We start from the raw sequence: 25,576 nt of genomic DNA on the forward strand, positions 1-25,576 counted from the left end.
TCCCTCTATTTTTTTTTTCAAAAATAAATATTTAAATATGGAAAAAATAAGAAAACAAAAATGTTTCTCAATTCTACTGCTTATGAAACCCCAGCTAACAATGAATTACTTTAAATAAAATGTGTATCTATTATAAGACAATGTAAACAGTTCAAGAATGATTTTTGTTTGTTTGTTTGTTTTCCTGTCTTTTCCAGGCCTGTACCTGCATGTGGAGGTTCCCAGGCTAGGGGTCCAGTCGGAGCTGCAGCCACTGGCCACGTCAGAGCCACAGCAACACCAGATCCGAGCCGCGTCTGTGACCCACACCACAGCTCACAGCAATGCCGGATCCCCAATCCACTGAGCGAGGCCAGGTTTGAACCCGAAACCTCATGGCTCCCAGTCGGGCTCATCAACCACTGAGCACAGGAGCCCCCCAAAATGATTTTTAATAAAAGATTCCTTTTATCCCTGGGCCATCTCCCTAAAACAACTACTGTTAACAATGGTTCTTTTTATTTTTCCCCAAAAATTTTAATGCATGTGCCATTATATGTTTTTGATCTGGGCCCAGTGATCCAAAGACAACCCATCATAGACACTGCGTTGCATTTTTTCAATTACTATGTTTTGGAAGGCTTTCCATCTGAACACATATGTCCCACCTCTTTCTTTTAAACAGCTTTATATTTATTTATTTATATTTATATATATTATATTATATATATATAAATATATATATATTATATATAATATATTTATTTATGTTTGTTTTAAACAGCTTTATAGAAGTATACTGGCATATCATAAATTGTAAAGTATATAATTTGGTAAGTTTAAATACTTATCTATACACCCCTGAACCCATTACTGAGATTAAGTTACTAAACATATTCATCCCTCCCCCAAAGTTCTTCACTCCCCTGTGCAATTTTCCCCCTCCTCCCTCTTTGCCTCTTTTCCTCCTTTATAGGCTTTCATTTGACAAATATTTTCCATCAGGAGTTTTGTATAAATGGAATCATACATTCCGTACTCTTTATTTTCTCACCTAGAGTCATTCTCTTGAAATTCATCAGTATACATCCATAGTTCTTTCCTTTTCTATTTTCTACTATCATTGTATGGCTATGCCATGGTTTGTTTATCCATTCACTCATTGATGAATGTTTGGGTTATTTCTAGGTTTTGACTATTACAAATAGAGTTGCTATGAACATTTGTGTACAAATGGACATATGTCTTGGGTAAATACCTAGGAGTAGAATAGCCGGAATACATGGTGAGTGTATGTTTAACTTTAAAAAAACCTGCCAAACCACTTTCCAAAGTAGGGTTTTATTGTCCATTTCCACTAGCAAGGGATGAGAGATCTAGTTGCTCTACATCTTGTTTATGTCTCTAGAAATTTGATTTATTTTTTTAATATTTTCAATGTCTTTAACATTTTAAACATATGGAAGGCAAGGATAATAACCATTTGAAAGCTCTTGTCTGCTAATTCTCACATCTGTTTCAGTTCTGGCTTGGTTGCAATTGATTGATTCTTCTCCTTATTATGGATTGTATTTTCCTTCATCTCTGCATGCCTGGTAATCTTTGATTAAACCCCAGACACTGTAAATTTTACCTTAATGGGTGCCGCATATTTTATATTTCTATAAAATTTTTTAAGCTTTGTTCCGAGACATACTCAAATTACTTGGAGACCTCCGAACCATTTGGACTTTGCACTGAAGATTGTTAGATGGGACCAGAGCTGTGTTTAGTCTAGGGCTAAGTCTTCCCTCCTGCTGCAGGCCCCTTCTTGAATATGCTCCCCAATGTCTTGTGAGTTATATTTTCCAGTCTAGTTGGTGGCAGTGGGCACAATTCCTAGCTCTGTGCGAGTGCTGTATACTTTTTCTTCTACCTCTTTTGAATGGTTCTATCCCCAGTCTTGGGTAGTTTCTTCACCCACATATGCTGATCTGAACACTGCCAGATATTTGAGAGGAAGCTTCTGCTGGTTTCCAGACTTCTCCCTCTGCACAACTCTCTCCTCTCCTGTATTCTATGCTGTGAAGTCTAACTGCTTTTGTCTCCTTAGATTTTTAGGTGTAACTCAGCTATTCAATATTATTGATGCACTATATTTTTTATTTTAACCAGTTTCCTATTGTAAATGCTTGGGTTGATTCTCTGGTTATTGTCTTATAAACTACAACCAAAACTGTCTTTGACATATAGTTTGACAGATTCTTATAGATACAACTGTACCAAAGGGTCATTCCTAGCAGGAAAGTGACGAGGAAAGGATGCATGCCTGCTTAATTATGATGGATAATACTAAATTATCTTCCAGAAGGCTGCATCAACTTACACTTCATGTAAAGTGTATGAAAACGACTTTTGGCCCACATCCTTACCATGGAAGGGTTTTATCCAGCTTAAGAGTTTTGCCAATCTGATAGGTGAAAAGAAAATGGTATCTCCTTGTTGTTTTAATTTGCATTTCTTTAGTCATGAATGAAGTTTAGCATCTCTTTACATGTTTGTTGGCTGGTTTCCCTATTTACATCCAGATAATTCTGTGGACAGACAACTCAGACTAAGAGGCACTGGCTTCCTTTGTAACAACTTGCAGTTTATACTCTAACCAATGGCTCATCTCCCTTGGCCACACACATTCAGAGGATTTCCTCATTTCTAAGGATCCCTAGATCTTGAGTTCTCTGAAAACAAGTGAAACTATCCTTCTAAACCAGTCTGTGGATTATTGACTTAGTACAAAATTTTGCAATTACTAACTTTAGGTGGCTACAAGGAAGCAAAGTTTCTCTATGGTTGCCTCAAGAGATAATCTTTTTAAATGCCTAGAAATCAGCAATATAGCTGACCTTCAGTTTTCTGAATCATTATGTTCCACAAGAGCGATGACCATAACTACTGCCATCATTGCTGAAAATTCCACGCAGGGCTAAGACTTGTTATGTCCAATCATTTAGCTCATTTGTAATCTCCTAGACCTGTGGTTGAAGATATTGGCAGGAAAGGACCCCGAATTTTGTTAATCCTGGATTCATGACAGTATGACTTTAGCCTGTATGGAACTCACAGGGGCAGAAACTGCTGATCTTCAAATGCTATAGCCATATTCATTAGAATGGAGAGAGGTACTAGGGTCCAGGATATTAGCTTAGATAACTCTGAACACACTTTCTGATTTAGCTTTGGATAAGCCAGCTATGTCATTAGCTCTTGTGGCCATGGTGGTTCCTTGTCACAATCCAGAACTTCTGCCAATTTGTGTGCACAAATTCAAGGTTCTCCTTCCTTCTTAGCCATACACTGCTTCTTCTAGATGGGCTTTTTCTGGTCCTATCTAAGATATAACTTTCCAAGTTCTTCTGACTAACCACATTATGCCTTTCTTATGTTTTATGACATGCCTGGAAGCCCACTTTTAACAAGGAAGAAATAAAGATTCATTTCAGGGAAAGCCAGTCACAAAACTCACTGCTCAGTTTTTCCCCTACGGTCCTCACAACATTACTTTCCTATCACTATAAATGTATTGACTCCAGGGTGATAATAACAGGAGCCCTACCAGGCACAGTCCCAGTCACTTTATGGGCATCATTTGTTATTTCCAGTGACTCCTATAAAATAGGTACTAGATGAGGTGGTTAAGGATAATTTAAACTAAGTCAAAGTCATGCAGCTAGAAAACATCAGGGCCAGGTCTGCAGATTCAGAGGCTGCGCTCTATCCATTGCACAGCAGTATTTACTCTGTGCACAGCGCTGTGGGATACAGAGAAACATGATCTTGCCCTGATTACAGGAAGGTTTAATTTTGCTGGGGAGATGAAGCTGACTCTGATAGATTACACAACACTGCAAATTGCTGGAGAAATTGGGCACATGAATGGTAACTGCTAGGTTTATAGGAGAGAGAACAGAACAGGTAGAGAAGGATCCCTCCCAGGAGACATGAGACCTAAGATGCTCTGCAAGACGCATTTTGGAGAATTTGCTAGATATTTGGAGAATTTTCTAGAAATTACTGGATATTTGAAGAGAATTGCAAGGTGAAGAAGAGGTGATTGAGAAGAGTGCTTATGAGATGAAATACAAATTCTGTCTACACATAAGCACACACATACACACACTTATGTGCTCAATGATGTCACTTCTCATGGCTCACAAAGAGTGAGCCCATTTGGCAGATGCTCATGTCTTTGGGATCAATTCATTGCACTGCATTCATTCTTTTTAAGTTACTCGGAGGCCAGGCCTTAAATGGCACCATTAGGCGTCCTCAATGAGACACCAAACTCTGCTCAGTGTATAATCTGGGAAATGGTTCTTCAGGGAAGAACTGGAAATGCCTATTTCAGTATTGGAGACAAGTCTGTTCTTCTGGCCTGTTTCCTGCCCGCTTCTCTGCCAAGGTCATTTCTATACTGGGGGAGGGCTGGGAGACAGGTTTTTCCAAACACCACCCTCAGATGACGCCTCCTCAGAGATTCATGAGAACCTAGGTGTGGATCACTGGTCAAAGACTATCAATGCCAGAGGGATCATTATAATCATTAAAGTAGAAGTTTTCAAAGTCCTCTTTGGGGTCATTCACAAACTCCAGGGAAATGGTGCTTGGAGGTTTTTATGAGAACAGTAAACTTGGGGTAGTATCAGCCCTCAATCCCTGCTTCTACAAAAGCCATTCAACTTTTTAAAAAAAATTAAATTTATTTTTTTATTAGGGTATATTTGATTTACAGTGTTGAGTCAATTTCTGCCGTATAGCATAGTGACCCTGTCATACATATATTCTTTTTTCATGTTATCTTCCATTACGGTCTATCCCAAGAGACTGGATATAGTTCCCTGTGCTATATGGTAGGAGTCATTGCTTATCCATTCTAAATGTAATAGTTTGGGAGTTCCCGTCATGGCTCAGCAGAAATAAATCTGACTAGTATCCATGAGGACGCAGGTGTGATCCCTGGCCTTGCTCAGTGGGTTAAGGATCCAGCATTGCTGTGAGCTGTGGTGTTGGATCCCTCGTTGCTATGGCTGTGGTGTAGGCCAGCCTCTGTAGCTCTGATTTGACCCCTAGCCTGGGAACCTCCATATGCCTTGGGTATAGCCCTAAAAAGACAAAAATAAATAAATAAATAAATAAATAAATAAATAAAGCAAAAAAAAAAAAAAAAAAAGAAAGAAAAAGAAAGTAGTAGTTTGTACCTACCAACCCCTAACTCCCCATCCATTCTGCTTTTATTTGCTTAACTTGTTTATGCTTCTACACAAAATATAAATAAAGTTTTCAGAGAAATAGTCTGGTCCTATTCTTTCATGCGGTAGACAAAGACCAAGGCCCAAAAGGAGACGTGAACACCCAAATTGGCGACTTAGGGGTTAGGTAGGATGTAGGTCTCTGGGTTACTTGTAATCCCTTCCAAAGCTTGATAACATCACCACTACTTCTGAGATTAGATCTTTGGCACTGATAATCTCCCCAAGAGATCATTGTCACAGAATTCAAAGAGGAATTCCTGCTTTGTTGTCTTCTCCCTTTCCTCTCCTTCTCCCCCTTTCCTTCCTCCTTTTTCTCCTCCTCCTCCTTTTACTTGGGTGAAGGTCTTTTCCAAGACTCTTTTCCTTGTCTGCAGATGTAGCATGAGCATCAATTCACTTTAAAATTACTTTCCCCTTTCCTTTACCCCCCCCCATCTACCTCTTTCCACCCAGCTATCCAGTAAATACATAGGTGGCATTAAGAGTGGGCATTGGGAAGTTGGAGATGTACTGTATTGGAAAGATGGTAAGCTGGAATCCTCCCAAAGAATTTTTTATCTTTCCAACATTCCAACAGTTTTGGCAGCAACTTACCCTCCTCTTCGTACCGCCTACCTTTGCCAGGCATCCCCCTCCTCTACCACTTGAATCAATCATTAAGCCCCTGCAGCCTGAAAGTCGAAATGCCTGAAAATTCTGGAGTCTACAGTGCTACACAGATGGCAAGTTCAAAGCCTTCCTACCTGTTGAGACGTGAGCCCAAGTTCTCAATACCTAATGAAGTCAGCAATGTTTAATGGCAAACACAATGAGTGAAACAATAGCCTCCAGGTTAGAAAACAGGCCTTGGCAGGCATGTGACAGAGAAGGTTTGTTATACGACCAAGGATCTGTTGAAATTTCCATTAATTGTGTGATTTGCTGAAGATCAGCACCTTCCTCATTGGCAAAGAATTGGACTAAGCAGAACTTTATATTTTCTGCTGAGTTTAACAGTGGTGCTCCAGCATGTGACCTCTGGAGAGCCTTTATAAAGGGATTCTATCATTAAACATTGGGAGTTCCAAATGCATTCCGAGCCCTTCAATTAAATAAAAATTTCCTGCATACCTACTGTGTATGCAGTATTCTTTTGAAAATACCAGATTACATAAATGAGGGATTCAGTGTCCTAATATTTTCCCTTTGGTTGAAGAAACAAGGCTAACACACCTGAAATAATTAGAACCCAATTTATGTTGTTTTGGAAGCTTACTAGCTTTATGATTGCAATTTTCGACCTATTTACAAAACTGCTTTAATTTTCAATTTATCGAGAATTTGTAGCTTACCTATTTTGTGCTGAGTACTGTATATACAGTGTATATAATTTCATGAGAACAAATTTAGAATTTGAAAGACCTGATTTCAAATTCTGATCCTGATATTTACTAAGTTGCATGACTTTGAGACTCTTCTGGAATCATTTCCTTATTTGATAAATGAGGATAATAATGTTCAACTTCTGGAATTCTGTAAAATTACGTCTTAATGTATGAAAGACAGTACAGTTCTTAGTAGGCCTTCAATGAATGATGAATGTCATTATCCTTGGTATTGTAAGGATTATGAAAAAGAGGGAGACACAATCCCTAAAGAGTTTATAATATATATATTCTTGATATTAAATTCTACCAGTAATTTTAAGTAAAATGTCAGAGTTGAATAAAAGTGATCTGGGACATTTGGCCACTTAAATTTAAATTTGATCTGGTTCTCCATTTGCTTTGAAGACTAGTAAAATTCTATACGTTTGTACTCTGCAAGAGGCAAGGCTATTACCAAGTTCTCCCCATTTGCCAAGGAGACAGCTCCAACTTTCAATAGCTTTGTCTTCACCCCTGCTAGATCTAGAATGGATGGAGACTGAAGAACAATTTATGAATAGAGCCAAATGAAATTAAAGTTCAGCCAACTTTTGGCCATTTTTTTTTTTAATGTTTTAAACTAGGATATTACCATGTTTTTCAGGACTCTTAGTGCAACTGACAGGAATCAACTCCAGTTAGCTTATGTCAAGTATTGCATATGGTGGAGGGTTACCTATACCTAAAGAAAGAGTTTTGGGTTTAGCCCAGCATGGGTCATATGCCTGTCACTGAACAAATGCCTTTAACCAAAGGGATGGTGGGCCTATGATTAGGTCAAGAGCTGGGTCAGGTGCTTCCCCTTTGGCTATTGCTGGATGTCCAAAAACAATAGTTACCTTACTGAGCCAACTCTATCTAGTGGCCTATGTGATCTCTTAGTTAAAACTCTGGAGAGGACATGGTTTCTCTGTGGTTCCAAATTTAAGTGAGGCCAGTGGCCTTAAGGATATTTCATTTTAGGAAGTCTACTGTGGTAAAGACTGAAGACTGAGTGGCCCACCAAATCTATTACACTGGATTTTGGAGAGACATAACTTCACTGACTGCTTACTCTGGGAAGATGAGCTGTGTTCCCTTCAGCTAAGAGCCAAATGTACCAGCCTTAACTCTAGACAGAGGAGAAATGTTGCAAAAAGCCAAATAACTCTATGCTCCTGCACAAGTCAGTGAATCATGAGCATAGTAAGCTTCTGGAGTTTTCTTACAAGTTTGGGCTGGATCTGATCTTCCCTTCACCTCTCCACCACCACCACACCAAATGATTCCCCTCCCTTCCCTAATTCATCCATGCTACCCTATTATATTGTTGGAAAGTCATACCCTGAGTGTCCTTTTTATGGAGGATAAACCTCAGACCACATAGGGTCAAAAAAGGAACTAATAGTGTAAGCCTCGATGCCTACCCCAAAATGAGGAAGAAGGTGGTCTTCTCCCCTCCCCACTTTTTATTTGATTATAAAATAATATAGCCCTCTCTGTTCTTGGGGCTGCACTCCCTTGTTGCCCACTTGTATTCTCACAAGCATCGTGTGTCAATAAATTCACTCTTTGCCTGCCAAAGCAAGTACATACATACATATGTACATAAAAGAGCTTCTATGTCCCAGAATGATATTGACAAGCATCCTTTTGGCTGTACAGTTATTTCCTTACCTTCCTTCCCCTGATCCCCAGTCATGCTTGTGTTCCTCTAGTTGACCCTGCCTACCCCCCCTTAGGCATTTAAAACTCTATCTGTTCTTGAAGGCAACAAAGCTTTCTCAACTAGACTGTAAGGTCCAAAAGGGCAAAACTCTATCCACCTTGTTTGATGAACATCCCAGTGCCTGGCACAGGCCCTCCTTAGATTTAGTGGCAGGAAGGATGGAAGGAAGAGAGAGAGAAATTGTCTGAGCCCCTACTATCTTTGCCTTCTTTGAACTCTTGTATTTATAGTCACTACTTAGCCGAACTAAGGGCTACTTCTTGCTTTACCTGAGGGCGCTAATACCTTGAAGACAGAGTTACATTTCCGTAGTCAGCCCCCTTCCAGGACCTGATAGCTTCTTAATAAATATCCTTGTTGGTGAAAGAATAGTCTGTCTAGAGACCTCCTTTATGGGCTGTGTACAGGTCCAGTGTCCTCAGCACTCAAAATTGCTGCTCTCTGTTAATAATGATCAGCCCAATGGACTTCTTCCAGCAACCCCAAAGAACAAACAGCACCCTTAGAGTTGCTGGAAGAGAAACAGACAAATTCCACTCTCCATGGCCCTCTGCAGAAACAATTCACGTGAGTTTTCCTACCTGAATGACACCAACCCCTAAAACTTCAGGCTTAGTATTGATGTTGTCATGGTTACTATTTTTTTTTTTTTCCAAATAGAAGTGAACAGGAACAAAAGAATTTTATTGTGTTGGGGACAGATGTCACCCCCTCTGCAGTACTCACACTGCAGGTACTGGTTAGGGGCCATGCATCTTCTCCTTAAGCCCCAATGAGCTGGAGATGATGTAAATTCTCCCAGCTCGGTTCCTTATGGAAAGCTTGGAAAATGACCTACACCCTGGCCCTTTTGATGAAGCAGATCCTTCTGCACTTTGAGCTCCCAGTGTGTTACAGCCCCCTGGAGACACCATCCCCTACCTGCCTGGATTATTCATGTAAGTTCCCAGGACCACACGCTGCTATTTGCTCTTCCTGTGGGCCTCTGCTCACAGGTTTCTAATATTTGCTTCTGGCTCCTTGGCTTGGAGACCTGCCCAGGCTTCATTCTCAGGAGTATTGGGCTCAGATCCTGTTTGTCTCTGGGATTTCCAAGCTGCCCATCTCTCTCCAGCTTCAGGGAACACACACTTTTCATCAGTTCCACCCTGCGGGAAACTTCATCCTGGCCAATTGTTGGACTTGTTCTGCCCTGGGGAGGAGGATATAGACACGTGCTATTAAAGATGAATGTGGAATTCCTGTTGTGGCTCAGTGGTTAATGAACCCAGCTAGTATCCATGAGAATGTGGGTTTCATCCCTGGCCTCGCTCGGTGGGTTAAGTATCCGGTGTTGCTGTGAGCTGTGATGCAGGTCATAAACACGCCTTGGATCTGGTGTTGCTGTGGCTGTGGTGTAGACTGGTAGATGCAGCTCTGATTCAACCCCTAGCCTGGGAACTTCTCTATGTAGCATGTGAGGGTATAAAAAAAAATAAAAATAAGAAAAAATAAAATAAAGATGAACCTATCTGGATCAAAGATGCAGATGGGCAGACAGGAGCTGGCTCCATAACACTGGCCTGGCCTCTCCTGACAAATGCACCCCATAAAAGATCTGCGTCTGTCCCATCCCGACTCTATGCCATCTGCATTTTCTAGCTCACTGTGTTCTTCCTTATTCTCCTGTATTCCATCTCCCCTCAGTCTTCGAATTTGGCCCCTGACTCTATTTTTGGCTTTAACCTTGCCTCTTCCTAACAAAAATTCTGGTCTCACCCTCAGCATTTTTGAATCAATCTTTTGTCTTCTGTTTCGCCTGGCCTCTTGTTCCCCATCAGTTTTCCTTGTAGCTGTGCCCTCCTGGACCCTCCCTGAGAGCTGGAAAGTCCAGGCAGAATGGGTGATTTTCCCAAAAATTCTAGGGTTTTCCAAAGCCTCATTTCAAATGCAGGTAGGAAAGTGTTTTTCGTTTTTGGTCTTTCAGGACTGCACCCATGGCATGTGGATGTTCCCAGCCTAAGGGTTGAATCTAAGCTGCAGCTGCTGACCTACACCATAGCTACAGCAAGGCCAGATTCAAGTCACATCTGTGACCTGCACCACAGTGGGTTAAGGATCAGCAACACCAGATCCTTAACCCACGGAGCGAAGCCAGGGATCAAACCCACATCCTCATGGATACTAGTTGGGTTTCTTACTGCTGAGCCATGATGGGAATTCCCTGATATTCAATTTTTTCCCTGAATCCTACCAAAAGTGATTCTGGGACATAATTTCTTCATTATAACATTGCTGAAATAGTGGGTGTGCCAGCTCCAGACTAATACACATTGCGGGAACTTCAGCCTGAACTCAAAGGGGGAGAGGGGGGAATAGCCTATGGCCCTTCCATCCCCTCCTGCCCTCTTTCCTCCTTCTGTTACCTGTCAGCAGTGAAGGCTGGGGACAGGGGGAGGCTGCTTTTGGGGAACTGCGTATCCTTTATCACATTGTCTAAAAACTCCGGAGCAACTGTTACCGTCCAGTACCATACAATGGGATGCTGTAGAATTACAATTTGTTCTTTCTTCAAAATGTCAGGGAGAGCCTCCATAGGTTTCTGGGAAGCTCTCCCTTTATTCTGAATCAGCAACAGATTGCTGGAGTCAGCACCTAAAATGAAGTCAGTCCCCTTTGCTTTCTGTCAAGGATCCATCTCTTATGTTGGTGCCAAATAGGTCTTTGTCCACGGGGATACTGTGAGGATTATCCACACGGACAATAGGGTGCTTTGCTTGCAGACGTGTGTGTGTACATGTGTGCCCAGCGCAAATGGAGGAAGCAAGGACAGAAACTGCTGCTGTGATACATATTTAATCATCAAGACAAGAATGGCACTGGAGCAATTGGCCATTCACTCTATTGGCCCAGTCATCCTTCAAGGGATTCTATTTCTTCAGGAGGCTGAAGTTAGCTAAAAAGATGCCTCATGATGAGGTAGGGAAATGGCCAGCAGAAGGTTGACTGGCTGGCTGACTGCCATCACCTACTGGGATAGTGAATTTATGAGGGACCAAAGTTCTGGTTCTCAGCCTCGAGCAGGCGAGCTACTAATCAATCAGTACCTCCTACCCCATGCCAGCACCCGAGCCAAGAACTTACATATGATATTTCATTTAAACTGCACAGCAAGTCTGCATGAATACACTATTAGCTCCATCTTAACGTGAGACACAGGAGGTTAAGCAACATGCTTCCAAGATCCATGGCTAGTACCTGGCATAGCTGGATTCGGACATACATCTTTCTGACTCCAAAGCTGGTATGTTTAATTACGATGCAGTACCACTTGTCCTTGCAAGGCCCCAAATTGGAGCAATTAATATGCTCAGAGATGATTAGACTTTCGCTGAAAGACAAGCATTACAGAACACACAAGACACGGCTGAGTAAGTCACATGGCTCCTTGGTTTAATTCTCCAGCGACCAGAATGCTGGTGGCCCCTGGCAGTGTTGACGTATCCCAAGCTGAGCTGGAAGTCAAGAAATCATTTCGTGAGGAGGCATGAGAAGGTAATGCGGTAGGCAATTCTGAGTTCACTCATGCCCATGGGGAAGCCTGAGCTTCTGCGGGATCAGATTCAGAGAATCTACGCAGGGCCAACTAGACTCTCAGTTCCCCTTAACCCTCCACTACTGACCATTCCCTGCTGATGACACATTTCATCTTCAGTGTGCTCACATTTTTGTTCTACAGCAAGTAACAGATTTATATTTGGCCAGGGAGGATCTGGAATTGCTGCAGCTGTGGCATAGGTTGCAGCTGTAGCTTGGATTTGTTTTCTGGCTCAGGAACTTCCATATGCCATGGGTGCAGCCCCCCCAAACAAAACAAAAAATTATGCAGTATGTTAGAAGATTATAAGGGCCATGAAAAAGGAAAAGTGTTGAGCACTGTTTCAGTTTGGGTCGACCCAAAACAAGACTCCAGGATAAGAGTTTTGGTGCAATTAGGTAATTTAGGAGAACGCAAGTAAGGGAGAAGAGAAATAGATACAGGGAAGGGAGAAAAGCCAGTGAACTCTCTGCTAATGGGTAATTGCCTGTAATACCGAGCAGGACACTAATTGTTCTGGAAACCCATTGAGATGTCATGCAAAACACATCTCAGAATTGTTCTCCTGAGGGCTGGGAAATCTGAGTTATTTCACCTCCAACTTGGTCCCTCCTTGGTTGAGGGCTACACCTGAGGGCACGAAATCCTCCAGCCTTCAGAGATGCTCCTGGTGAGCTCAGCAAGCTTCAGTGGTGGAGGAACCCCCAGGAAGTGAAAGAGAAACAGGAGGTGCCTGATGGGGATCTGCCAGCTGTGGAGACGGTCCCCCAGCGCCCAAGGTGGGCTGAGGGGTTCACAGACAGGATAACAATAGTATCTGCTTGAGCAGGGCAAAGGAGATTGGGAGCGCAGAGGGGCGAGAAGGCTTGTCACAGTTGTAAGGAAGATGTTCAGGATGGGCCTAATTAAGAAGACAACAATTGTACCAAGACTCAGAGCTTATGGATATCTGGAGAAAAGCGTTCCGGGCAGAGGGATGGCAGTTCCAAGACCCTAACCTGGGAGTGTACTGGAGCATCTGAGAACCAGCAAGAAGGCCAGAGTGGCTGGAGTCCAGTGATCAAGGGGAGGGTAGTAGGAAGTGAAGTCAGAGGGGTACCAGGGCCCTGAGCATGATAGGCCCTGGAGGATGTTGTAAAGACATTGGCTTTCACTTTGAAAGAAATGGGGAGGCACTGGGGAGGGGGCGGGTCTGAGCCTGGTGTAGTGATTCTCTGGTGGGTGAGAAATTCTCAACAGGGAAAGTCAGTTTGTGTTCTTTGGGGGGCCAACTTGCATTGTCATAGGTTCTGGAGACAGAAACAGTGAAAACAGAAATGAGATGCCAGAGAATCCTTTCAGGTGGTCCAGCCTCGGTGGGCAGAACAAAGGCAGACGTAGCTGTTCCTCTCTCCAGAGCACCTAATGAGTTCCTGTCATCGGCTCACCATCTTTGAGGACTTTCTCTGTTGGCCATTAACCATTTAGGGAGCTTTTTAAAGTTTAATGTTGTTGAGTATAGTTGATTTACAATGCTGTATTAGTTTCAGGTGTACAGCAAAATTTTAATGAATCAGTCATACATAAAAATATATCCATTCTTTTTTCCCATATAGGTTGTTACAAACTATTGGGTAGATTTTCCTGTGCTGTATAGTAGGTTCTCGTGAGTCCTCTATTTTATACAGCAGTGTGTATATGTTATTCCCATCTTCCCAATTCTTCCCTCCTCCCCCAATGGTTTCATTTATGGTAACCACTAAAATTTGTTTGCTGGTTTTTTGGACCACATTCATGGCCAGGGATTGAATCCAGGCCACAGCTGTGACCTACGCCATAGCCGTGTCAACCCAGATCCCTAACCCACTGTACTATGGTGGGAACTCTCAATTTAGGGGGTTGAATGCTGGGTTTGTGGGAGAAGTTCATGGAATGTGAAATAAAAAAGAATTTCATCTTGGGCACCATGCCCACTTACATTATTCTTTGACTTGACTTCCAGAATTAGGACCATTTATTCTTCCTCTTCTTTCAATGTCCTAATGAGCAAGATCTACTTTAATTCTCATTTATAGGTAGGGAACTTGAAGCATAGTAAAGATGGAATGCAGTTACAACTGGTGTCATAAGATCTCTAGATCCCAGTGATGATCTTTCTTACAGGTTTCATAGAGCCCTGATCTGTGCAGTGTGTCCTGTCATATTACTGGGCACCTTATTCCCCTTTCTTAATGTCAGGATTGTAGCATGTCTTAGTGGTTTATCTTTGTGGTTTGTCTTAGTGGTTGACAAAACCTTTACTGTAGGAAATAGAGGGGGAAAATGACATGTTAGGCTAAATCTGAAAAGTTGGGGTGAATTCCTAGTATTAAAAATTAAAAAATAAAAATAAAAATGTTTCAGAGTTCTTGCTGTGGCTCAGCAGGTTAAGGACCTGACATTGTGTCTGTGAGGATGTGGGCTCGATCCCTGGCCTTGCTCAGTAGATTAAGGATCCAGTGTTGCCACAAGGTGTGGCATAGGTTGCAGATACGGCTTGGATCCAGTGTGGCTGTGACATAGACTCAGTGGCAGCTCTGTTTGACCCCAGCCTGGAAACTTCCATATGCTGCAGGTGCAGCGTAAAAAGAAAAAAAAATTTTTTTTCCAGTTGTTTCATTATCAAGTATAGTTCAACATCCCCCACCCTCAATTTTACCATCAGTTCTTATATTTATCTCTTAGTACTCAGATTTTAGTCCCAAATACAGGGTTTTACTAACAAAGACAATTTGGAGAGTGTTATGTCAAAGACAGCTAGCTACCTACTGCAGTCTGTTGGTTCACTTTCTTGTTAGCAGTATTGCAGCCAGGGCCATGACCAGACTAAAGGCAGACCTCAGAGATATTGTGGGTTCTGTTCCAGACCTCTGCAATAAAGCAAGTCACATGAAGTTTTTGGTTTCCTAGTGCATGAAACTTTATATTCATACTATACTGTACTCTATTAAGTGTGCAATAGCATTATGTCTTAAAATGTATCTACTTTAATAAAAAATATTTTATTTCTGAAAAAAGGCTAACCGGGAGTTCCCATCATGACTCAGCAATTAACGAACCCAGATAGGCTCCAAGAAGATACAGGTTTGATCCCTGGCCTTGCTCAGTGGGTTAAGGATCTGGCATTGCCATGAGCTCTGGTATAGGTCACAGGCACTGCTTAGATCTTACGTTGCTGTGGCTGTGACGTAGGCCAGCAGCCTTGGCTGGGATTCAACCCCTAGCCTGGGAACTTCCATATGCCATGGGTGTGGCCCTAAAAAAACAAACAAAAAATAAAAAAATAAAACAAAACAAACAAATAAAATAGATTGTCTTCTTTTTAAGTATGTGGTTGTTTCTTAAGTTTTTGTAATCGTGAAAGAGTTACTCTTGGGTACACTGAGTAAAGTAGGAACAATGTGAAGAATAGGAGAAACTGATCAGCCTTGGTGGTCACACCTAATGGTCAGATAGAAAAGGGATGATTGGACAGGTACAAAGAGCTTGTGGTCACGCACCATGACCAAACAGAAAACAAGTTCAACACTGTGTACCAGGAAGTTAAATTAACCACATATCCCCTGGAGAAACGATAAGTATGTCAACTTACTTCTCATCCTATAGGTGATAAAGACTCTTGATGGATCCATTAAATTATAATAAAATATTAATATAGAACATAAATGTTTTTGTATTGCTCACAAATATGAGTTATATATTACAAGGATAGAACAATAGAATTTCTAACACTGGCCAAGCAAGACTTCAATAATGTATTATTTTGTGATGAGACACAAGTTAAAAACCATAGAATGTATATATGTGTACAACTGGGTCACAGCCAGAGATTGACACAGCACTGTAAATCACCTGTGGGCTTAAAAAAAAAAAAAAAGAACCCATGTCAAAGTATGGACCTAAAAAGTCTTACTGATGTAGGTTAATTCAACTAGGAAGGATAAAGAAAGTTCAGCCTGATGAATAGTGAGTTGGGTTTGAATCCCCAAAATACCCTGAGTCTTAGGAGATAAACTGGATCCTATAATCTTGTTTTCTTTTCCTTTGTATCTGAACTGATTCTTGCTAGTCTAGGAAGGTATCAAAGTACTTGGTGAAATGTGAGGAAAGCATCCAAATACATAGAACCATAATCTAGGACATTAGAAAAATAAGTATAAAAATAACGAAATTAATGAAAGCCTTAGTGTTGATTTTTTTTTTAGAATGGGATTAATTATTAATGCTATACATTCTATGATAATTGTATTTTTATATAGATTATTTTACTGCTTACAGAACTTGAAATGCTAAAAAATATCAGTCATATTGTTTTTGCTTTTGTTCCCTTTGCTTTAGGATATGAATCCAAAAAATATTGCTGTGATTTATGTCAAAGAGTGTTCTGCCTATGTTTCTCTAGGAGTCTTACAGTGTCCGGTCTTTGAGGTTTTGTTTGGTTTGGTTTGTAGTGTGTGTATGTCAATCCCAGCCCCTAATTTACCCTCCCCCTCCCTACTTTTCCCCTTTGGTAACCATAAATTTGGTTTCAGAATCTTTGAGTCTGTTTCTGTTTTTTAAGTTCTTTTGTATCATTTTTATTAGATGCTAGTGATCTCGTATGATATTTGTCTTTCACTGTTTGACTTCTTTCACTTAGTATGATAATATCTAGGTCCATCCATGTTGCTGTAAATTGTCACGCTTTTTTATGACTGAGTATTATTCCATTGTAGATATATACCACATCTTTATCCAGTCCTCTATTGACAGACATTTTGGTTGCTTCCATGTCTTGGCTATTGTAAATAGCATTACAGTTAGTGTAAATTTTTGAATAATGTGGTTCATATGTCTTTTTGAATTATGGTTTTCTCTGCATATATACTCAGGAGCAATATTGCTGGATCATACGGCAACTCTATTTTTAGGTTTTTGAGGAGCCATCATACTGGTTTCCATAGTGGTTGCACCAATTTACATTCCCACCAACAGTGTAGAGGGTTCCCTTTTTTCCATGCCCTCTATGGCAATTTATTATTTATAGACTTTTTGATGATGGTCATTCTGACTGGTGTGAGCTGTGGTTTTGATTCGCATTTCTCTAATAACTAGTGATGTTGAGCGTATTTTCATGTGCTTTTTGGCCATTTGTCTTCTTTGGAGAAATGTCTGTTTAGATCTTCCAACCATTTTGTAATTGGTTTGTTTGCTTTATTTTTGTTTTTGTTTTTTGGCATAAAGCTGTATGAGATGTTTGTATAGTTTGGAGATTAACCCCTTATTGGTCACTTCATTTGCAAAGACTTTTTTTTCCCATTCTGTGGGTTGTCTTTTCATTTTTAAGATATCCTTTGCTGTGCAAAAGCTTTTAAACTTAACCAGGTCCTATTTATTTATTTTTGTTCTTGTTTTCATTACTCTAGGAGGTGAGTCAAAAGAGATATAGCTGCAATTTTTGTCAAAGAGTGTTCTTCCTATGTTTTCTTCTAGGAGTTTTATAGTATCTGGTATAACATTTAGGTCTATAATCCATTTTAGTTTATTTTGTGTATGGTGTTAGGGAGTGTTCTAATTTCATTCTTTTATGTGCATCTGTCCAGTTTTCCCAGTACCACTTATTAAAGAGATTGCTTTTTTTTCTCCATTGTATATTCTTGTCTTCTTTGTCATATTATTTGACCATAAGTATGTGGTTTATTTCTGGGCTCTCTTTCCTGTTCCATTGATCTCTGTCTGTTTTTGTGCCATTACAGCACTGTTTTGATTACTGTAGCTTTATGTGGTATAGTCTGAGGTCAGTGAATACAATTCCTTTAGCTCTGTTCTTCTCAAGTGTATTTTGGTTATTCAGGGTCTTTTGTGTTTCCATACAATTTTTAATTATTTGTTCTAGTTCTGTGAAAAAATGCCATTGGTGTTTTGATGGGATTCCATTAAATCCATAGATTGCCTTGGGTAGTATGGGTATTTTAACAATATTGACTCTTCCAATCAAAGACTGAATCTATTTGTGTTTTCTTCAATTTCTTTCATCCGCGTCTTATAGTTTTCTGAGTGTAGGTCTTTTAGCTCCTTAGGAATGTTTATTTCTAGGCATTTTATTCTTTTTGATGCAATGGTAAGTGAGGTTGTTTCCTTAATTTTTCTTTCTGATAGTTTGTTGTTAATGTATAGAAATGCAACCCATTTCTGTATGTTAATTTTGTATTCTGAAACTTTATCAAATTCATTGATAAGTGCTAGTAGTTTTTTGGTGGCGCCTTTAGGATTTTCTATGTATAGTATCATGTCATCTGCCAACAGTGAGGTTTTACTTCTTCCTTTCCAGTTTGGATCCCTTTTCTTTTTCTTCTCTGATGGCTGTGGCTAGGACTTCCAAAACTATGTTAAATAAAAGTGTCAAGAGTGAGCATCCTTGTCTTATTTCTGATCTTAGAGGAAATGCTTTCAGCTTCTAACCATTGAGCATGATGGTAGCTGTGGGTTTGTCATATATGACATTTATTATGTAGAAGTGTGTTTCCTCTGTGCCCATTCTGGAGAGCTTTTATCACAAATGGATGTTGAACTTTATCAAAAGTTTTATCAAAATAAACAAATGGAACATGATTAAACTTAAAAGCTTTTGCACACCAAAGGAAACTATTGACAAAAATGAAAAGAAAACTTACAAAATAGGAGAAGGTATTTGTAAATGATATGCCCAATTAGGGGTTAATAGCCAACATATATACACAGCTCATACAACTCAACATCAAAACAAACAAACAACTAGATTCAAAAATGGGCAGAAATAGTGAATAGGCATTTTTTCAAAGAGGAAATGCAGATGGCCAACACACCTATGAAAAGATGCTCAATATCACTAATCATCAGGGAAATGCAAATAAAAACTACAATGAGATATCACTTCACACAGGTCAGAATGGATGTTATCAAAAAGAACACAAATGAAAAATATTGGTGAGGATGTGGAGAAAAGAGAAACCTAGTACACAGTTGGTGGGAATGTAAACTGGTGAAGCTGCTGTGGACAACATACTGAGGTTTCAAAAAAAACTAAAAATAAAACTACTATATGACCCCGCAATTCTACACCTGGGTACATATCAAAAAAAAAAAAAAAAATCCAAAACACTAATCTGAAAACATGATGCCCCCCCACTGTTCACAACAGCATTATTTATAATTACCAAGATATGGAAGCAACCTAAGTGTTCAAAAACAGATGATTGGATAAAGAAGATGTGGTACACACACACACACACACACACACACACACACAATGGAATACCAATACTAATACTAATCAGCCATAAAAATGAAATTTTGCCTTTTGCAACAACATGGATGTACTTGGAGGGCTTTATGCTAAGTGAAAAAAGTCGGAGAAAAACAAATACTGTATGATACCACTTATATGTAGAATCTAAAAAATGCAACAAACAAGTGAATAAAACAAAAAAGAAACAGACTCACAGATATAGAGAACAAACAAGTGGTTACCAGTGGGGAGAGGGAAGCAGGCAGGGGCAATACAGGGGTAAGGGGGAAAAAAGAGTTATTGTGGAATTATATGAAATCATGTGTGTTAAACTTTTGAAAATTTGAAATACCATAGAATTAAAAGAATCTTTCATTTAATAAGAAAGGAAAAAAATCATTCATATTAAATTCGCATCTGTTTTTGAAACACTTCAAAGTAATTTAATTGTTTGTAGTCATTGTTAATCTTTTTAAGAAAAAACGTTTCTTCATTTATTATATGTATATATGCATCTATATGTATACTACTAAATTATATATTTAGTAAGTTGAGTATTAAAGAAGGTATCTCCAATGGAAATGTTTCTGTCTTAAGAGAATCTAATCAGCCCTAAGCCTTACTGGCTATGGATAGCCCACTGAATACCTATTCTTATGACAAATAATGTTTTTGAGATGTTTTTCAATGTCAATATTAAGTGGGAACCATTCTTTTATACAATGAGAATTTCTAACAGACTTTTATCGCCAGAAACCACTCTTGTAGTAGTTTTACTTTCAAACATTGATTTTTTTATACTTTGAGCAAATGGGCATGCAAGTGAGAGCTTGGAGCGTGCATTCTCCCTGAATGCCTGAGAATCTACTGTAGGAGTTGACTCTCAGCATTCTCTTCCCACGAGTTTCCCATCGAACCGTCCTGTTTTCTCTCTACCAATGCTGGATCTGATCCATGGGTTTTACTGGAATGAGATCCTTTCATTATGAATCTTCTAAGAACTCACCAGCCTGACCTGTAGGATTCATCTCACCTATGGCACAGGTGGCATAGGAAGAGGAGATGAGTTAGAGAAACAAATAGCTACTTTTTCTTTAAAATTTGTCATCTTGTATTTTGCTTTTGATCACTTTCATGTTCTGGCCAGAATAACTGGCTCATCCAAATAGATTCTCTGACCACTCAATTCTCTGACCCCTCTTGATGAAAATTCCCTTACTTTTAAAATATGTTATTAAAGATACTTCATATCCCAAAATCTCCATGATATATTTTTCTCTGACTAGTTCCAGCCCCCCTCCACCCCCGGCCCCAATCTCCCTTTTCTGAACTTCTCTAGGACAGAGAGTTGGGACCACACCATTTAGTAATTGTGCAGACACTTACTCTCTGGAACCCTTGGTGATTGAGTCATTTTGTATTGCGTAGCTTCACAGATCAGTAAGAGTTGAAATCTATGAGAATATTGAACCTGTTTAGGTTTGCTGCATAAGAAAACATTCAGGATAAATATCTAAGCTTTAGTGCTCCACATTCTGTAGGGCATTTTATGCAGACCTGTGCTTAAGAATTGCCTTAGGGCACTTATTAAAATGTAAATTTCTGGACCCCACCCCAGCTGTACTGAATCCCAACCGCTGGACATGGGACCTGGGCATCTAAGTGTTTAATAAACTCTCCAAGCATACTGAAATTTGGGGATTACCCCCCTAAAGGAAGAGCAATGGGACTTTGGCTGAGTTCAACACAGTGCAGAAAATTGAATAAACATGCCATTGCTTCCCTAGGATTTCAGATTGTGTGGGCTTGTGTTTATGCCTCTATTTGCTCTTTTCTAAATATGTATAACATTTTGTTATAAGATAACAATTTTATATCTTATATTTCTTTTTTTGTGTGACTCTAATACAATTAACTAGCCATTCCTCTGAAATTAAATTGTTGGTCTTGGCATGGAGTTGCTGTGATGGGAAAGTTTAGGGAATGATCAAGAAATGTTGGATAAATGGAAGTTGAACACTTCCCCGTCTCACTGAGCATCACTGAATTTCAGTTGGGGTTCCGTGGGTGTGGGCAGGCAGTCATAGTCAGAAACGAACGGTTGTTAACAGAGGCACAGAATAAAGGGTAGATGGTGTATTATTCAGATGGGCCAGGCAATGCTAGAGTAACAAATGCTCTCAACTTTCAGTTTCATGAAGCAACAAAAGTTTTATTTTTCCCACAAGCGTAGGCCATTCAGGTTTCAGGAGACTCTTCAAGGGAGCCATCCCCCACATGTGGGCTCAGCATTCCAGTCTGTTTTGGCTTGTGGGTTTCATCGTTTTTACATGAGGATTTCTACATGATCAACACAACAGGGGAAGAAAGCCAGACAGAGTCATACTGGTAATTCAATACCCCTTCCCACACCCATTAGCCAGGAGTAGTCACATGGCCTTGCCCTACTGTGGGGGCAGGATGGTGTGTCAGGAAATGTAAATATCCAGTGTGCCCTGGAGGAAAGGAAGACAGGATGGAGGAGTTCGAAATCTTTGCTACAGATGCTCAGTCACAGTGGGAAGTGTTTCTGGGAAACCGTGATAAGAGGCAATAATTTTCACTAAGGCAAAAGGAAAGATGGACAGAAACTGGGATACTTATTAATATTTCTCCTTCTCCCCTTCCTTCTTTTTTCAGACCTCATTTCTTTTTCTGAATAATACGTCTTGATTTTAAAAAAATTATATTGATTTTTTTTTTTTATGAAGCAACTGAATTCTTGAAAGGCTTTATATTACTTGGTGCACATCCAGGGGAAGAAGTTGCAGGGGTCGCTTGTCTGATAACCCATCAGAAGGTACTTCTAATGACTCTGCACTTCTAGCAGGTTGCTCTCCTTCCATCTAGATCTTGTTTACTGTTTCCAGCTCTCACACATGCTCACATTTTAGTTGGTAAAAGTAGTACCTGGAGAGTCTGTTAGATTCCCAGCCTTCTTCCTCAAGATTAGATCAGTATTTCTAGGGTGTGATCCAGGAATGTACACTTTATTTTTATCTTTTATTTTTTTGCTTTTTAGGGCTGCATCTGTGGCACGGAGTTTCCCAGGCTAGGGGTCCAGTCCGAGCCACAGCTGCCAGCTACACCACAGCCATAGCAACGTAGGGTCCAAGCCTCATCTGCTTCCTACACCACAGCTCACGCAGATCCTTAACCCACCAAGCGAGGTCAGGGATTGAACCCACAACCTCATGGTTCCTGGTCTGATTCATTTCTACTGTGCCATGCCGGGAACTCCCAGAAATGTGCATTTTAATACGTGGCCTCAGGAGATTCTAAAGCAGGGCTCCACAGGCCCCTTCTTGAGAATTAATCTCTAGAAATGAAGCACCCGAGCTTGTGCATTTACTCTCATTGTGTTTTTGTGAACTGATCATGTTCCCATCTCTGGTTCTTTGCCCATGTGGTTGGCTCGTGTTGAATCATCCTCCACCCATTCCTACCCACCCTTGGCTCTTCTGGTCTGGCTGACAACCACTTGTCCTTCGAGTCTCACTGATGTTCCTCCCCCGATGACTTCTTTGAAACTCAAGCCCTCAACTCGGGATTAAGTGTACCTCCCAGGTGTTCCCATAACTGGAATGCATTTATTGTAGCACTTAGCTCAGCATATGGTAATTGCCTGATTACTATTCCCATCCATCACCAGATGAAGCCATTCAAGTGCTGGAAACATGTCTATTAGGTTTGTCATTGCATTCATTTTCTAGTACAGTGACCAGCTATAAAGGGAGGGTTAAGGGCAAGAGCTTAGAAAGTTCATGTAGGGAATCTGTAGAATTGACCCAGTTAGTAGTGATAATTTTTTAAGTTTAAAGGGCATGCTTAAAGTGAATTGGACTTTTGATATGGATCAAAAATATACTGGTTGTTTTTAATGTACTCACACTCACCTGAATCACAACTGGGGCTTCCTATTCATCAACCCTACAAACCCAATAACCTCTATAAATGTGAAATTATGATTTTTTGCTTTAAGGGATGAACTAAAGACCATTTCCCACTTCCCTTACAGATATCACACAAACATAACAAATAAGAAAGAATGATAGAAATTTCATCTTCAAGGAGATTATGAGACTCCAGAAATACAACTACATGATATCCGAAAAGACAATAGGCTGTCAAGAACTTTGTAGTGTGGAGTAAGCCATGCCTACAAAGGGGAACACCAAAAAAAGCCAAAAAACAAAAAAAACTCTATGGCCCTTAGGATGCTTGGAAAGGCTGAAGAATTAGGTAGAAAAAATAATGTCAGCTGCAAACAGCGGTGTGGGCTTGTGGGCTAGAAATCTGTCAGAGTCAGTATAATACTTATCATCTCTTGCTGGGTGTCACTTCCTTTCAACCAATGCCAAGAGAGATGGATAGTTTATTCATTGGTGAAATTGAACCTAAATGGAGCTGACTCATCAGGTACAGAGAAGGGAAAAGATTGCAAACTAAAAAAAGAGCTCAGAATGAATGGTGAAACACTCAGCATTCTCTCCCCAACTATCTCCTAGAATGCTTGAAACCGGGCTTGTCCTAATAGACAAGAGGATATCAAGTCTTTCTCTGAGACCTGTGAATTTGATACTTAGGACATTCACCAATTTAATGCTGACTTAATACCTAATAACTCTCCAGTGAAGCCTATTGATCAAAAAGCCATGCCAATGCACAGGGAACTTCATGTCCACTTTTTAGTGCTTTACCATTAACATGAGGGGCAAGGATGCCAAGACAATGCGGGGGTAAAGAGAAGGTCTTTTTAAAAAATTGTCCTGAAAAACAACTGAATATATTATGGTATGAAAGGAAGCTCAACCACTACCTCATTTCATTCACAAAAACAATTTGAGATTGAGAGTAGACCTAATTTTAAAATAAAAAGTATAAAGTTTCTAGGAGACTGTTTTTATGACCTTTGGGGGTAACAGATTTTTTAAAGAGCATACACAGGCACAACTTTAAAACTTTAAAAACTTTTAGATAATTATCTTTCTAACATATATTACTATTTCTTTTTCAAACATAATCTAGATTGTATTTTATTTATTTATTTATCTATTTATTTTTGTCTTTTTGTCTTTTGTTTAGGGCTGCACCCATGGCATATGGAGGCTCCCAGGCTAGGGGTCCAATTGGAGCTGTTGCCACCGGCCTACACCACAGCCACAGCAACCAGATCTGAGCCACATCTGCGATCTACACCACAGCTCACGGCACCGCCAGATGCTTAACCCACTGAGCGAGGCCAGGGATCGAACCCAAAACCTCACGGTTTCTAGTCAGATTTGTTTCCGCTGTGCCACGACGGGAACTCCTAGATTATATTTTAGATCGGAGTAGATAGATCAGAGTTTGAAGTAGATCAGAGTCTCATTATAGACTTTAAATATGGTGCTAGTCTCAGGTAAGACACTGTCCTTGGAGCCTAGCAGGTATTATGAAGCTGCTTAAAAGTAACCTGAGACTGAAGTGCTTTGTTTTGCCTGCTTGTTTTACTATCTGTATCTGATTTTTTAAAAATCCATTAGGATGCCAGCTGTTACTTATAACTTCTGTCTTAGATTGTAAAATCTACTCTGGAATGCAAGAGTTGGGAAGATTATAAACTTTTTTCTTAATGTTTTTGCTTTTAACTTCTCACAAAAGCAGATATTTTTACAATGAGAAATATGCAATAAAGAAGGCAAAGATTAATACAATTTTACCCTGTTATGGAAATGGCATTATATTATTTTATAATTACATATTAGTTTACATGTTTTAATGTACTAATGCTTAGTACATAGAAGCAACTCCGTAAGTGCTTATTGAATAGGAATAGTTTCAGGCAGACCTAACTAAACACCTTAATTAATTAAACTTCTTAGACTTTCTGAAAAGGAAGAATCACAGGGCTCTTGGTAATTTATGTGTATTTTAGAACATGGCATTTGTGACATCTATTTTGAATTTTCTGGGAGATTTCTGTCTCCTTTTTGTATAGCTATGTTCCTGGCTGGGTAACCACTAAATAAATTTGTTACATCCACAGTTCAAATAGGACAAGTGTACCAGCACTGCCTTGCATTGTTCAGTAATTATTTCAGGCTGCACACTCCCCATGTTATATGCTGAGCATCAGCTGTAAGCTTTAGCATGGTAAAGGTTATGTCTAATAGAAAAAAAGAAAGACTGGGTCTCTGCTTTCAGAAAGATCATACTGTGGTTGAGAAGATTGTAGGATTTCAGAGGAGAATTTGAGATAGAGTTTAAGCTTCTAAAGGGACTTCTTTTATAGCCTCTTCATACAACACCTAATCACAGTGCCGCATGGCCATT

The sequence above is a fragment of the Sus scrofa genome, chromosome 9, assembly GCF_000003025.6.
Source record: "Sus scrofa isolate TJ Tabasco breed Duroc chromosome 9, Sscrofa11.1, whole genome shotgun sequence".
NCBI lineage: Eukaryota > Metazoa > Chordata > Mammalia > Artiodactyla > Suidae > Sus > Sus scrofa.